A 13,216-nucleotide genomic window follows, 5' to 3' on the forward strand; every position below is an offset into this window, starting at 1 on the left:
TGTTTTCCTACTATATATGTATAGTATGCACAGCTATATATATATATACACACACACATATATATACACATATATATGTATATGGAAAATACTAAGGCATACCTATATATTTAAATTTTTATATACAATCTGTTTTATGATGTTGGGGTCATAGCATGAGCAAGACAAGAAGGGGTGGAAGAGTATAGGCCAATTACAGGAAAAGGTGGGTAGCAAATAGATTCTTTATAACCAAATGTTAGACTACATGGATTGTGATAAATGGAATTTGGGTCAGATAGTAAAGAGCTTTCAATGCCAGAGAAGTTGTCTTCATTCTGTCGGCCAGAGGGCATGAATGAAAGACCGTATTGTATTTATTTTTGTATCACCACTTTGCACAATTCTAGGGAGCACACATGAATGACATCTCCCAAAATTGTGCAGTGGGTAAGTGTCCGTAAACCTTGTACCATATAAAACAATCTTAAGCATGACTGGCATTTGGTATCTGCTTACTAAATTTTGTCCAGTCTCCACTGGGATGTGTCTTAACATTATTTTTGTGTTTACCTAACCTTGTTGGATTGAAGAGAGTTAAGACAGGTAATGATCTGTAATATTGAGATCTCCCCAGAATATGGTTTTGTTTTCATCTCTCCTTTGAAATGGAAGCCATATTCTAGTATTGTATTCAGATTTTATATACTGGCTTTCAAATGTATAATAGAAATATGTATTATTCTGCATAACCTTACCAGAAAAAAAGTTTTGATTTGTTTAACTTATACCTAAGTCAAGCAGGTATGCCAAACATTAGTTCTTAACTTCTATAAATCATTATAAAAAAAAATAAAAATAAATGAATGTAAATGAGGGAGAAAAATCCCTGAGCTAGCTAGTTCTTTGATGTCCTCTCTCTCTCTGCCTCTCTCTCTCTCTCTCTCTCTCACACACACACACACACACACACCCTGATACACCTTTGCTTCCATAACAATAGGAGAAAAAAAGAGAGAAGCAAGCCTTACTTTGCTGGTCAGAAGCTAAGGAAGAACAGAAATGTCTGGACCAAGGGCACAAGCTAGGCTTGCTTCAGTTGGAGCACTGCTATCCCTGTTAGATAATGCCATAAGAAGGAATCCTACTCATCTGGCTCTCCTTAGAGAGAAAATATGGGAACTGGTGTAGTCAAGCTGCATACTAAGAGAAACCACCATAAATTTTACCTATGTTAAGTCTTAAGGAAGAAAGCCTTGATCCTTGAGGGTCTTCAACCTTCTAAAATGGGTGTGGAGGGAAACCAGGCAGTTGGTGCCATTTTGCTTTTCCCTTTTATCCAGTCAACCAATGAATAGGCTTTTTCTTGTTTAAGCTTGTGCTAAAGACCCCTTAATTTAGTTGGATTGGTAGCTATCTGTAAACTGCCAAATTTGGTACAAAAAATCACTCCATATGAATCCTGAGTGTTTAATCTTATGATGTCTTTGATTTGGTTTGATTCTAACTTGATTGTGAATATTCATCTATAGTCTAACTTTGAGAATGAGGGGAGAAAATCCTTCTAGTCCTATGTCCAAAAATGGTCACATACAAAACAGATTGACTTGCTTGCCTATGCTTCTATTATTCTGTGCCTTCAGTTTATTCAGTCTCCAGTTTAGAACCTCAGACACGAAATTTGTCATAATTATTGTAAGTTTTGAGTCACACATATTCATTACTTTGGTCCAAACAATAAGACATAAGGGGTGTCTTGGTGGTGCAATCGGTTAAGCGTCCGACTCTTGGTTTTGGCCCAGGTTGTGATCCCAAGGTTTGTGGGATTGAGCCCCATGTTGGGCTCCCAGCATGAATTCAGCTTAAGACTTTCTTTTTCTCTGACTGCCCCTCCGACACCCCTACTTGGTCTTTCTCTCTCAAATAAATAAATTTTTTAAAAGGGACAAGTGATGTAAAACTTGATTTTTATGCCTTTAAAAGCAACTTCTGTTTTCTCTGTTTTATTTTCTTCATTTGACAGTTGTTTCCATCTTTACTGTATTTTTTGCAAAGATGAACTCTGACTCTTTCAACAGCAAAGAATGAATCTGAACAACACTAAGAGATAGGAAAAGTTTGAGAAATACACAGTATCAAAAGGAAAAGTTACACAGAGAAGGCAAAATTCAGAAAGGCAGGGCGCCTGGGTGGCTCAGTGGGTTAAGCCGCTACCTTCGGCTCAGGTCATGATCTCAGGGTCCTGGGATCAAGTCCCGCATCGGGTTCTCTGCTCAGCAGGGAGCCTGCTTCCCTCTCTCTCTGCCTGCCTCTCCATCTACTTGTGATTTCTCTCTGTCAAATAAATAAATAAAATCTTTAAAAAAAAATTCAGAAAGGCAGGAGAGACCAAATTATACATCAGACTGTGAAAGCTGCAGATGGAAATCATCAGGCACAAAGACGGAGGGAGTCCAGAAGAATGGCAGATAGCAGCTTTGACAAGCATAGCCTATCAATTTCACTAGACAATTAGAGGACCTGTAGGAATCTTGGGATGGCTCATTTTCCTGAATGGCCTCTGCATCTATCAGAAAGTTCTGGTCTGGGGTAATGACTGCTTGTGGTATAGATAGCCCACTGAGGAGTCCTGTTTCTATTTTCACTGCCCATCATATGATTGTGATCCCCAAATTAGCCACAAAGACAAGATTGGAGACACCCAAAAAGATAAGGAGCTGCTAGCATCCCCCTGGAAAATGAACTTTATCTTCTCTAGCCAAAATAGAAGCTTAAAGGAATTTTTTAAAGATTTTATTTATTTATTTGACAGAGAGAGACACACAGCGAGAGAGGGAATACAAGCAGGGGGAGTAGAGAGGGAGAAGCAGGCTTCCTGCTGAGCAGGGAGCCCAATCCGGGGCTCAATCACGGGACCTTGGGATCATGACCAGAGCTGAAGGCAGCTGCCCAACAGACTGAGCCACCCAGTCGCCCCTAAAGAAACTCTTTTAATCTCAGCAATTTCCCAGTGTAGGCAGTAGTATAGCACTTGCCAGCTGACCAGTCAACATTAAATCTCAGGTTGGATGAAGGTGATCCTATCTGACACCAAGAGAAGAGCTAAGATTAAATATATTAAATAATTGTGCATAAAATCCATTAACAAGCAAGATACTGAAAATGTCAATAGTAAGAAAGTATTTCTTTGGGAAGGAGGAAACACCACAGATATGCTTAATACATTTGACTTTATACTGAAATCTGACATGTCTAATCAGAAGTTCAACCCCCAAATTAATTGGAATTCTAAGTCTTAAAACCACATAAGCCATTATACTCAAGTTTTTAAAAATCCTTTGAAATTGTGACTTGGCAAGACTGGGACTAAAGGACAAAAACTTTAATTTAAATTACCATAAAAATAAGTCAATGTCTCCACTAAAATGGAAATAAGGCATTATAATTCCATTTTTTTGGACATTTTATTATATCCCCCCTACTTCCTGCCACCCCCCAAAATAATTAAGCTTTCAGCATCTTCTTATTACAAAGAAAAGTGTTTTCAAAATCTCTTCACCATTCCTAACCCCACGCATCACTCACCAGCCTATTTTGTTCATCACTTTTTAATTCTGAAAGTTGAAAAAAGAAAATGATTTGTAATTTGTAGTTATGACATAAATGGATGAGATTATCTCAATGACTACTCACCAAGGTCTCATCAAACGTCAGATGTCTAATAGTAATAAGAATGCTAAAATGTATTGAGTTTTACTGTGTGCCAATTACTCTTGTATGTATTTGCATATATTAGCTGATTTCATACAAACTACGACCCTATGAGGCAAAATTAAAAGCTGGGCAGAGACAAGTTAAATAATGTGTCCAAGCCCAATGTAGTCACTGTATTTGGTTAAAGCTGGTCTTTTTGCCTGGGCTCTGACTCCAAAGCTTTTGCCCTTAATTACAGTACAACATCATTTTTTTCTGTAATTTTTAAGATATATGAGTATATTTATAAATAGCTAACTCTATAGATAGAAAAATATGTCTGATTTTTACTATTTTCATCAAATAAAAATTGCCATTTTAGATTGCATACAAAATTAATGGTACAAATAATTACTGTTGTGCTGTTTGATAAGACAAAAACGATCAAGAGTTTCTACTTTCTCTAACTGGTAGAAAGAGATCATTTGTTTTCATTTTTCACAGTTTTACAGTGTTTATCATCAGTGTTAGAGTTGACAGTTTTCCCTGATATTAACTGTCTTGTCAATCTTTTCATTCCCCACAGATTTTTAAAAAGACAAATGTTCTGAATCTAACTTGGCACAAGCAAGAGAGAGAGACAGAGAGATTGAGAGAGGGAAGAGAGACAGTTCTGTGACAGAGAGAGATGGAGAGAGAGAGATCTTTGTTTTGCTTTCAGGTGAACGCTTCTCCCAAACCCTCGGGCCAAAATTGTAAGTGCTCTGCTCTCTTCTTGCATTCATCAATCTAATCATTCATTCCCTCTTTCTTTTATTTAAAAAATATTTTGTTGCAGACTGCACTGTTTTTATGATTGTCACTATAGTGAGCAAAATCCCACATAATCTATTTTCACAGGGCTTCATTTTAGTGGGGCAATAAATATTGATTTAAAAATATCAATATACTGTGATATAATGCTGTTTAGAAGAAAATAGCCAATGCTGTGAAAATGTATAGGAGAAGAACCTGGCCGGATCTGGGAAAAACAAGGAAGACTTCCCAGGGCTACTGTAACAAATTACTAAAAAGTGGGTGATGAAAACAACAAAGATGTATTCTTTCTCAGTTCAGGAGGCCAGAAATCTGAAACCCAGATGTCACCAGAGTTGGAGGCTCTGAGGTCTCTTCTGTGCCTTTCTCCAAGCTTCTGGTGGTTGCTGCCAATCCCTGGCATTCTTTGGCTTGTCGATGCATGACTCTGATCTCTGCTTCCTTCATCCAGGCATTGTTTTCTGTATGTGTCTGTGTGTGTGCAGATTTTCCTTTTCTTAAAAGCACACTATTCACTGGATTAAGACTCGCTCTAATCCAGTAAGACCTCCTCTTAATTGCTTACATTTGCAAAGAGCCTGTTCTCAAATAAGGTCACATTCAAAGGTACCGGGACTTTGAACTTGGCCATAATTTTTTAGGAGCACACTCAACCTACAACAGTTTCCTTGAGTCAGTTACATTTAAGCTGATGTCATTAGAATTTAAGGAAGAGAGGACCTGCAACGGAAATGTGATATGTTAGGGAGCATTCCACTTAAAAAAGGATCCAGAAACAGACACTTGTGCAGGGAAACACAGGAGCCAAAAGGCTCAGGAGTGTGCACCTGCAGGTGTGGCCAGTGGGCTCACATACAGATGTCCTCACACAAGATGTGGACAGTTGCAAACCAGGTAGTCTTCACCCTGGTTCCCAGGCTCCTTCTTTCGCATCCTCCTAATCCAGCAGCACCCTCATGTGTTCTTGAGTAGGAGGGGAAACACTCCCTTGTTCTGGGCAAGGCTACAGGAGAGAAAGTCTGTGTGCCAAAACCTCCTTCAGGGACGAAGCTTGGGTTGTGGTACATGAACATGTGTTTGTAAGGAGATAAGTTAGGTTACCTCCCAGCCTTGTAGCAAGACCGGTGAGCGACTGCATGCTCTGAGCCTGTTTTCTTATCTTAACGTGGGAACACTAGGGTCTGCCTCGGTCTCATTGTGAATATCAATGAGATAAAGCATGTTCGAATACCTTGTAAGCTTATAAATAAGAAGAAAGCTCTATTTTTAAGGTCTTGAGGGACCTCCATACAATTTTCACTCATATGTGGAACATAAGGAATAGTGCAGAGGACAATAAGCGAAGGGAGGGAAAACTGAAGGGGAAAAAGCAAGAGAGGGAGACAGCCATATATGAGACTCTTGACTCCAGGAAGCAAACTGAGGGTTGTGGAAGAGGGGGGTTGGGGTAACTCAGTGATGCTCAATAAAGAGGGCACGTGATGTGATGAGTGGTGGGTGCTATACTCAACTAAGGAATCTTTGAACACTACATCAAAAACTAATGATGTACCATATGTTGGCTAATTGAATTTAAACTAAATAAATAAATAGGTAGATAGATAAATAAGGAGAGAGACTATTAGGCAGCTTTAGGAATAGGGAGGACTAAAATCCTAGGCCTTTAAGCCTAGCACAGTTTCTGTGAATGCCTTCCCAGTGAGAGAAGGAGCAGGACTGGGGCTTAGTAATAGCATTTCCCAATGTGTATACTGTGGAGGAGGTGAGAAGGTTAATAATAATCATAACATTTAATGTGTGTACCGTGGAAAGGGTGGGAGAGTTAATAATCATTTTAATAACTCAATTTAAGTACAGTGGTTTATGGGGAACAGCTAGTTTCCTCATACACAATCTGATGCAATACTTGTGCCTCCTAAATTGCTTTTTTAAAATAAAACTCATGCGTTGGTGGGTTGGGAGAGTTTGTGAACACAAACCTAATCTGCTAGCACATTGGCAGAAGTGGTTGATCAAACACAGTGATCTGTGATCTGGGGAAGGGTTTGAGGCAGGGTGGACAGACAGAATGGACCGAGGCACTGCTTGAGGAGATGGTGGCAGAGCCTGAGAAAGGAGGCCAGTAGGGGCTCTGGTCACACCCAAGCCCCCAGGAATGCCTTGGAAGACAGGAGAAAAACAAGAAACCCTGTACTCACCCAGGACCAACCCTGTCCTCTTTAAGGGTCTCAGCTTTTCTGGAGTAGATCAAAGTATGTAATTGTCAGAGCTGTTGCCAATGTGGGGCAGAGGGCTACCAATGGACTGTGCGGTGGCCACAAAGCCACAGAGCTGTGGATTGTTGCCCATGGACTGGCCCATGGTTGGGAAAGGAAGAATTGGAACTACATTCTCCACAGGGTTCAAATCTAGAAAGCCTTTTTGATTCCTAAACAAGGTGGTGCCTTTCACCCTATCATTTTATACGTACGTGTGTGGCTTTATATACGTACATGTGTACACAGAGATTTTGTGTGTGTGTGTGTGTGTGTCTAACATCGGGCTTTTTCTCTCACTCATTATCTTGCTCTTTATTATCTGACTGAAAGTAAAATTAGTCTCATTGAGTCATTAGATTTACTTATGTATTTTTAAACTTTTGCATACTAATTTGTAGACTGGACATACCACCTTATTAAGCCAGTTATTTTTACATGGACATTACATTGTTCATAATTTTTCAGTGTTAAGAGTGTTGCACAGATATGGGCTTGCTCTTTTTGAAGTCCCTCATTATTGCCTTTTAATTTGCTATATAATTTCTATTTCTTGCTAATTTTTTGTTTCACTCTACTAGAATATAAACCCCACAAGAGCAGGATTTCCTCTATCTCCAGCTAAAACCTCACCCAGTATATTTATTGGAGGAATGCATATGGCCACACTGTGCTGCTTATAGTCAGGTATACTGTCCTCTTAATAGAGTTAAGCTTTTAAAGGGACAGGGATGGTCACCCTCATCTCTTTCATCTGCAGTGCTTGGCATAATGCCTTTCTTAGACTGGGAGTTTTTAATACGTTTCAAAGACAAAGAGTATAGGCTACTGTACTTCCTCAGGCCTCTGTGGTTTCTCATCTCAGCTTAAAAACCGATGGACCAGGTTGTAATTTTGGCCAGATGCCAATTTAAGAAGGCTTGACAGCAGCTTATATCTGATCCTTCTCACTGCCTCCACAGCTCTCACCCCTGCCTAAGCCACCACCAGCTCAAACCTGAATTTTTCCCGAGGCCTCCAAACCTGTCTCTGTGCGTCACGCATGCCACCAGTTCTTCTGCTCTTACTGTTGCAGTCAGTGAAATGCTAAAACCTGAGTCAGATCAGGGCATCCCCAGTGGGCCCTCATGCTGAGTAAACGCCCAAGCTGATGTAAAGTAGCCTAAAAAGCACAGCATGGTCTGCACACACTGCCCTCCCATTCGTGTCTGCCCTCAACTTGGCTGCTCTCCTCGCTTGCTCATTCAGTCCAGCCTAGCTGGCTGCCTGCAGTTCCTGGAACTGGGATGTCCGCTCCTGCTGAGGAGCTCCTGTACTTGCTCCGCCCTCTGCCTGTAGTGCTCCCCCTCTACCCCCATACCACCCAGGCATCTGCATGCCTCCCCTCTTCCTGCCATTGGACAAATAGCACCTATTTGGTTAGACTTTTCCTTATCTAAAGTTACAACCGCACTTGGACACTTCCTGTCACTTCTGTGCTTTATGGTTTGTTTTTTTTTCCCCATAGCACTTTGTCATCATCCAGCATAGTACTTACGTCTTTATTTATCATGCTTATTGTGTGTCTCTCCCATGTAACACATTAGCTCCATGAGCCACACATCTATTTTATATGTTTTATTGTATTTATTCAGGGCCAAAAACAGTGATTGGCAGCAATTAAATGTTCAGACGTACTGGTCAAACTTATTTTAAAGAGAGTGCTTATATGACACATGCTCTGCTAAACCCTTTACCTGCGTTATTCCATGTCGTTTTCACCAGCTCCCTAAGAAGGAGGTACTGTAGAGATAGAGTGAAGACAATGGGCTCTCCAGTGAAACAGCTTGGAGGATAGCCTCACTCCGTTACTTACCAGCTCTGGGCTGCAAGCCAATTGTGTGCCTTCACGAAGTCTCCGTTACCCCATCTGCATGAATACAAGGAAAATACTAATGATTCCTATTTACCACTATCGGTTATATTTTGTCAGTCTCTGTACAAAGCCCTAGATTTTCCACCACAGCCCTAGATTTAGACTTCAAATCCCATCTTACCTAGTTATCTCTCTCATGTTGATCATTTAAGACTTAATAGCTATTTTGTGTGTACTATTTTGCCAGAATAAAGTACTCCCTTGTCTTAGCCTATTTCACACAGGAAAAATGTTAACTTCTAGATTTCTTTTTTTTTTTTTTTTAAGATTTTATTTATTGATTTGACAGAGAGAGATCACAAGTAGTCAGAGAGGCAGGCCGTGGCGGGGGGACGGGGAAGCAGGCTCCCTGCCGAGCATAGAACCCGATGCAGGGCTCGATCCTGGGACCCTGAGATCATGACCTGGGCAGAAGGCAGAGGCTTAACCCACTGAGCCACCCAAGTGCTCCTGTTAACTGCTAGATTATAAGTGCCCTGAAAAATGGGGTTTATCAGTGAAATGACCTAAGCAGTGAACTCAGTTGGCATTCAGAGCATAGCTAAAATAATGATACACAGCTTTGTGTTAAATCTCTGTCATGCTCTGGACAAGAAATGTGTTTAGTAGCCTCACACTTTGACTTCTCTAGAATATGACTTGTTCCTGAGTCATTTGAGAGTGGTAAAGATAATAATAAATGTGAGGGGCACCTGGGTGGCCCAGTCGGTTAAGCATCTGCCTTTGGCTTAGGTCATGATTTCAGGATCCTGGGATCAAGTTCTGAGTCAGACGCTCTGTGCAGCGGGGAGTCTGCTTTTCACTCTCCCTCTGCCCCTCTCCCTGCTTGTTCTCTCTCCATCCCCTCTCAAATTAAAAAACAAACAAACAAACAAAACAAAACAACTTTAAAAACTAATAAATGAGAAGAGGAAAAAATATAGATTCTCTTTCTGATGCTAACGCAGAGACAGGTGCTGTGTAGTGGTTAAAACAAATGTTTTCAAATCAGGCTGACCCACTTTCAAATTTTGACAGACACATAGCAGGTTCTCGAGGAACAACTGAGTGAACGAGTGGCTCATAGATATAAGAGCTGAGTAAAGTTGGGCAAATATTAAATTTTAATTTCTTCTCTTGTATAGTGGAAAAATGATATCTATCTTATTAATTTGTTTTTGTGAAATAATAAATGTGTAATGGTAAGTACGGTGCTTGACGTACAGAAAGATTTTAAGAGTTATTATTTAACAATTTTTCACTGTACAGATCAGAATCTGGAACCCTTTATCCCAAATTGAAAGTTTTACTTGAAAAGTAAGAATTCAGATGAGCTTAATATCAGATACGAAAATGAGCCCTTTCCAAATTCCTTCTCCTTCCCCATCCTCACATCCTCCAGTTAATCAAAAGTCTCGGTACATCTGTGATTCTTAACAAATCTTATATTTATTCAGTTCTTCCTTCTTCCTTCAACCATATGACAAGTGCTCTCTCATCTTTCAAGACTCAGCTCAGCCGTACCTTCTGTTAGAAGCAGCCTGAGTCCTCCCCAGGGAACTGGATCTCCTCTGTGCTCTGATAGTGTCTGCTTTGCTTCTCTGTTCCAAAACTCATCACATCTTCAGGCCTGCAGTTCTTTATTTGAATGTTGGTGTCTCCCAGTGGGGAGTTTTAGAGAGGATTCATAAATCATACATTTAGGGCTGGACTAGATGACTTTTAACACCCACGTCAAAGAAAAGATAATGCTTTTAAATAGCTTAGCACAGCGGCTAGCGGTAGTAAATAGCCAATAATAGTAATGATGATGATTAGCAGTAGCAGTAGCATTCATCTGTCACAGTATGAGGTGAGTAAGCAGATGAAGTTTAATAATTATCTATACAAATGCTATTATGATCTAGAAAGTCAGAAGCTAGGGCCCCAGAATTTTGGAACTGTCAAAGATTGCTTACCATCCAAAGAGGAAATTTGGCTTTCAGAATTTCCTGTAAGGTCCATGTGGAGAAAAAAATTTGAACCTTTGAAACTACTTTTCCTAGTGAGACTGTCTATAGAAGTGGTTTCAGACCTTAAATGAGCAATCATAATTCCTACTTTTTGTGTCAGGAAGTAATAAGTCAAAGAAAGTACTAGGGGGAAAATGTGTTTCTTAGAAGTAAATTGCTTACATTTGAAAGTATATTGCTTAAATTTCTAAGTAGTTAGATGCTATTAATATACTCCAGAGTTTAACATGGGGTAAACTGGCATTACCATTAAGTAGATTGTGAATTACACCTCCTTCTGTAATAGTCCTTATTTGGGAGAACAACATAAATATTTTGTGGGTTGAAGGCATTCTTTATTTCTGCTGTTGAAAATTCCATTTTGGCTTCATTTACTTAACTCAATAAACATTTTTATATCTGAGTACCTACTGTCAGGCTCTGTGCTAAGCAGTGGGGTTAAAAGTGGTGAATAAGCCCAGGAAATTCTCTGCCTCTATGAAGCAAAAAGTGATAGAGATATTGAAGGAAGAAAAGTTAATTTCATAGGTAATACAGTTTATTTCCCTGAGTGATCTGCACTCCTGAGTCTGTGAAGTATACACAGACGAGGTTGGCGGACAGTAAAGAAAGAGTAAAGTAGGTCTGATAAAAAACCAGTGTTCCCAGTGATTTCCAAAAAAATGATTTATTCAAGGTCCAATCTAATTGACTGTATAGTCCCTTCCTGAGAAGGGGCCTGACATCTGTTCAGAAGGAGTCTGTTCTGATCTTGTTGATTTCAGCTGTTGATTTTATGGAGCTAACAGTTGTGCTGTGACTTGCTTTGTCTAATGGCTGGTTCACTTTTCAGCGAAGAGAAGGAGCATTTTAGAGTCCACAGCATTTCCGATTTAGAAACAAAAATCTCTATGCTTGCATTAATTCCAGCTTTTCATCATATGATGTTGAAAGCATGCCTATGTATTCCAGCCTCGCTCCCGGCTCTAGCTCGTTTTCTGCTCTTACTTTCTGTTTGCTCCTCTTTTCTCACTGAATTCTTCTTCCCCCACCCCCACCCCAAGAAACATTATTTCATTCAGATTATGGAAGTTATATAACAATTATTAAAGAAATCTTGGAGAGGGAGAAGAAAAGCCTTAAGAAATTTAAACTTAGATCTCTCATCATCTACTACTCAAAGAAAACTATTGCAATTTAAACACCTATCTCTATACATGTGTATACACGTACTGTCGACTTCATGTTAAATGTCTTAAATCACATTATGTTGAAGTGCATTTATCTGATTGAGGCCTTGGGAATTGTTTTTGAATAGGTGGGAGAAAAATTTTAAAAGTGGGTAAATAATAAATAATTAAAAGATACTACTGTGCACCCTGAGATGTGATTTCTCTAAAAACAAACTGACATGTTTCTGGTACAGCATAGTGACTGGGCAAACGGGCTCTGGAGCGAGGCAGTCCATGTTATGTCTTGACTTCGCTGTTGGCTTGCAGCACACTTTTGTTGTACGATCCACATTGGGCTTCCCCCCCCGCAATCTGTAGTATTTATAATGTTGTGGATTAAATGAGAAAATGAATATATGTTATTTAGTATACTGCCTGGCTTATATTAAGCATCCTGAAAATATTAGGTCTTAATATTTCTAAGCACATGTGTGACTCCTTTCATCTTTGCAAGTTTGTGGATGGTACCACATTCTTCTAATGTTTGAGGTACAAGCGTTGGTTGTCATTTTTTATCTTTTCTTCTTTCTGGCATTACTTCCCCAAATCAGCATGTTATGTGGACTCTTCAAACACTACACACCAGATGAGAGAAGTATAGGGACTCAAGTCCGTAAGAAGCTTCAGGCTCACACACATCTTAGTTATACCATTTACCTTGCTCTGTGACTTTAAGTGAGGGAACGGGTCTCCTGTCAACTTAGTTCTTTCAACGATAAATGGAGAACAGTAAGCACGTGCGTCTCATAGCTTGCTTTAAGTTTGAAATGGGCAGGTGCACATGCATTGTGCAGTGCCCAGCACATACTGAGTGCTCAATAAAGAGAAAAGGTTTTGAGTGAGGATGAAGAAAATGATGGTGGGGAGATGAATAAGAGTTCTTGTAGCTTAAGAAAGAAAAAGCCCTCTTCCCTCCATCCTAATCCAAAGTCCTCCCTTTCTCTCTGAATATTGGCAATGGATTCCTATCTGGACCTCTAACTTCTAGTCCTTTCTGTTCCATTCTGCCCCACACACAACTTCAAGATTAATCTTCCTTTAAAAAAATTGGACCATGTCTCTCCTCTTAAAAATGTTTATCAGATTCTTTGTAATTATTAAAAAATACATAAATTCAGTATCTAGGCAGTCAGCACATGCATGATTTACTCTCTCTTTATTTTTCCAGTTGTCCATCCATTGGTTCCCCACAATTAACTTTGCCCATCAGACATTGTGATCTATAATTTATTCCCCACTCTTACCTGTCTGTCCTTGATTCCTCCTGTTCATCCTTCATGTCCCAGCCTTAACCATAAGGACTTCTCTGTTGCTGAAGTCATTTAATTATTCAGAAATTCTTACTCAGCATCTACT

At 39.7% G+C, this 13,216-nt stretch overlaps 1 protein-coding gene across 9 annotated transcripts in view; it reads left to right on the top strand.

Annotated features, from left to right (window-relative positions):
• The window catches only part of JAKMIP2 (janus kinase and microtubule interacting protein 2), a 167,138-nt gene that overhangs the window by 72,038 nt on the left and 81,884 nt on the right, over nucleotides 1-13,216 (top strand). The window contains exon 1 of one of the 9 annotated variants that reach the window (XM_044224888.1): nucleotides 4,316-4,427. The exons of the other annotated variants lie outside the window; for them this stretch is intronic. The gene's annotated coding sequence lies outside the window, so the exon portion shown is untranslated. Of the gene's footprint in view, nucleotides 1-4,315; nucleotides 4,428-13,216 lie in introns of those variants that run through there. 9 annotated transcript variants of the gene reach the window in all.

The sequence above is a fragment of the Neovison vison genome, chromosome 1 (assembly GCF_020171115.1).
Source record: "Neovison vison isolate M4711 chromosome 1, ASM_NN_V1, whole genome shotgun sequence".
In the NCBI taxonomy this organism is placed as follows: domain Eukaryota; kingdom Metazoa; phylum Chordata; class Mammalia; order Carnivora; family Mustelidae; genus Neogale; species Neogale vison.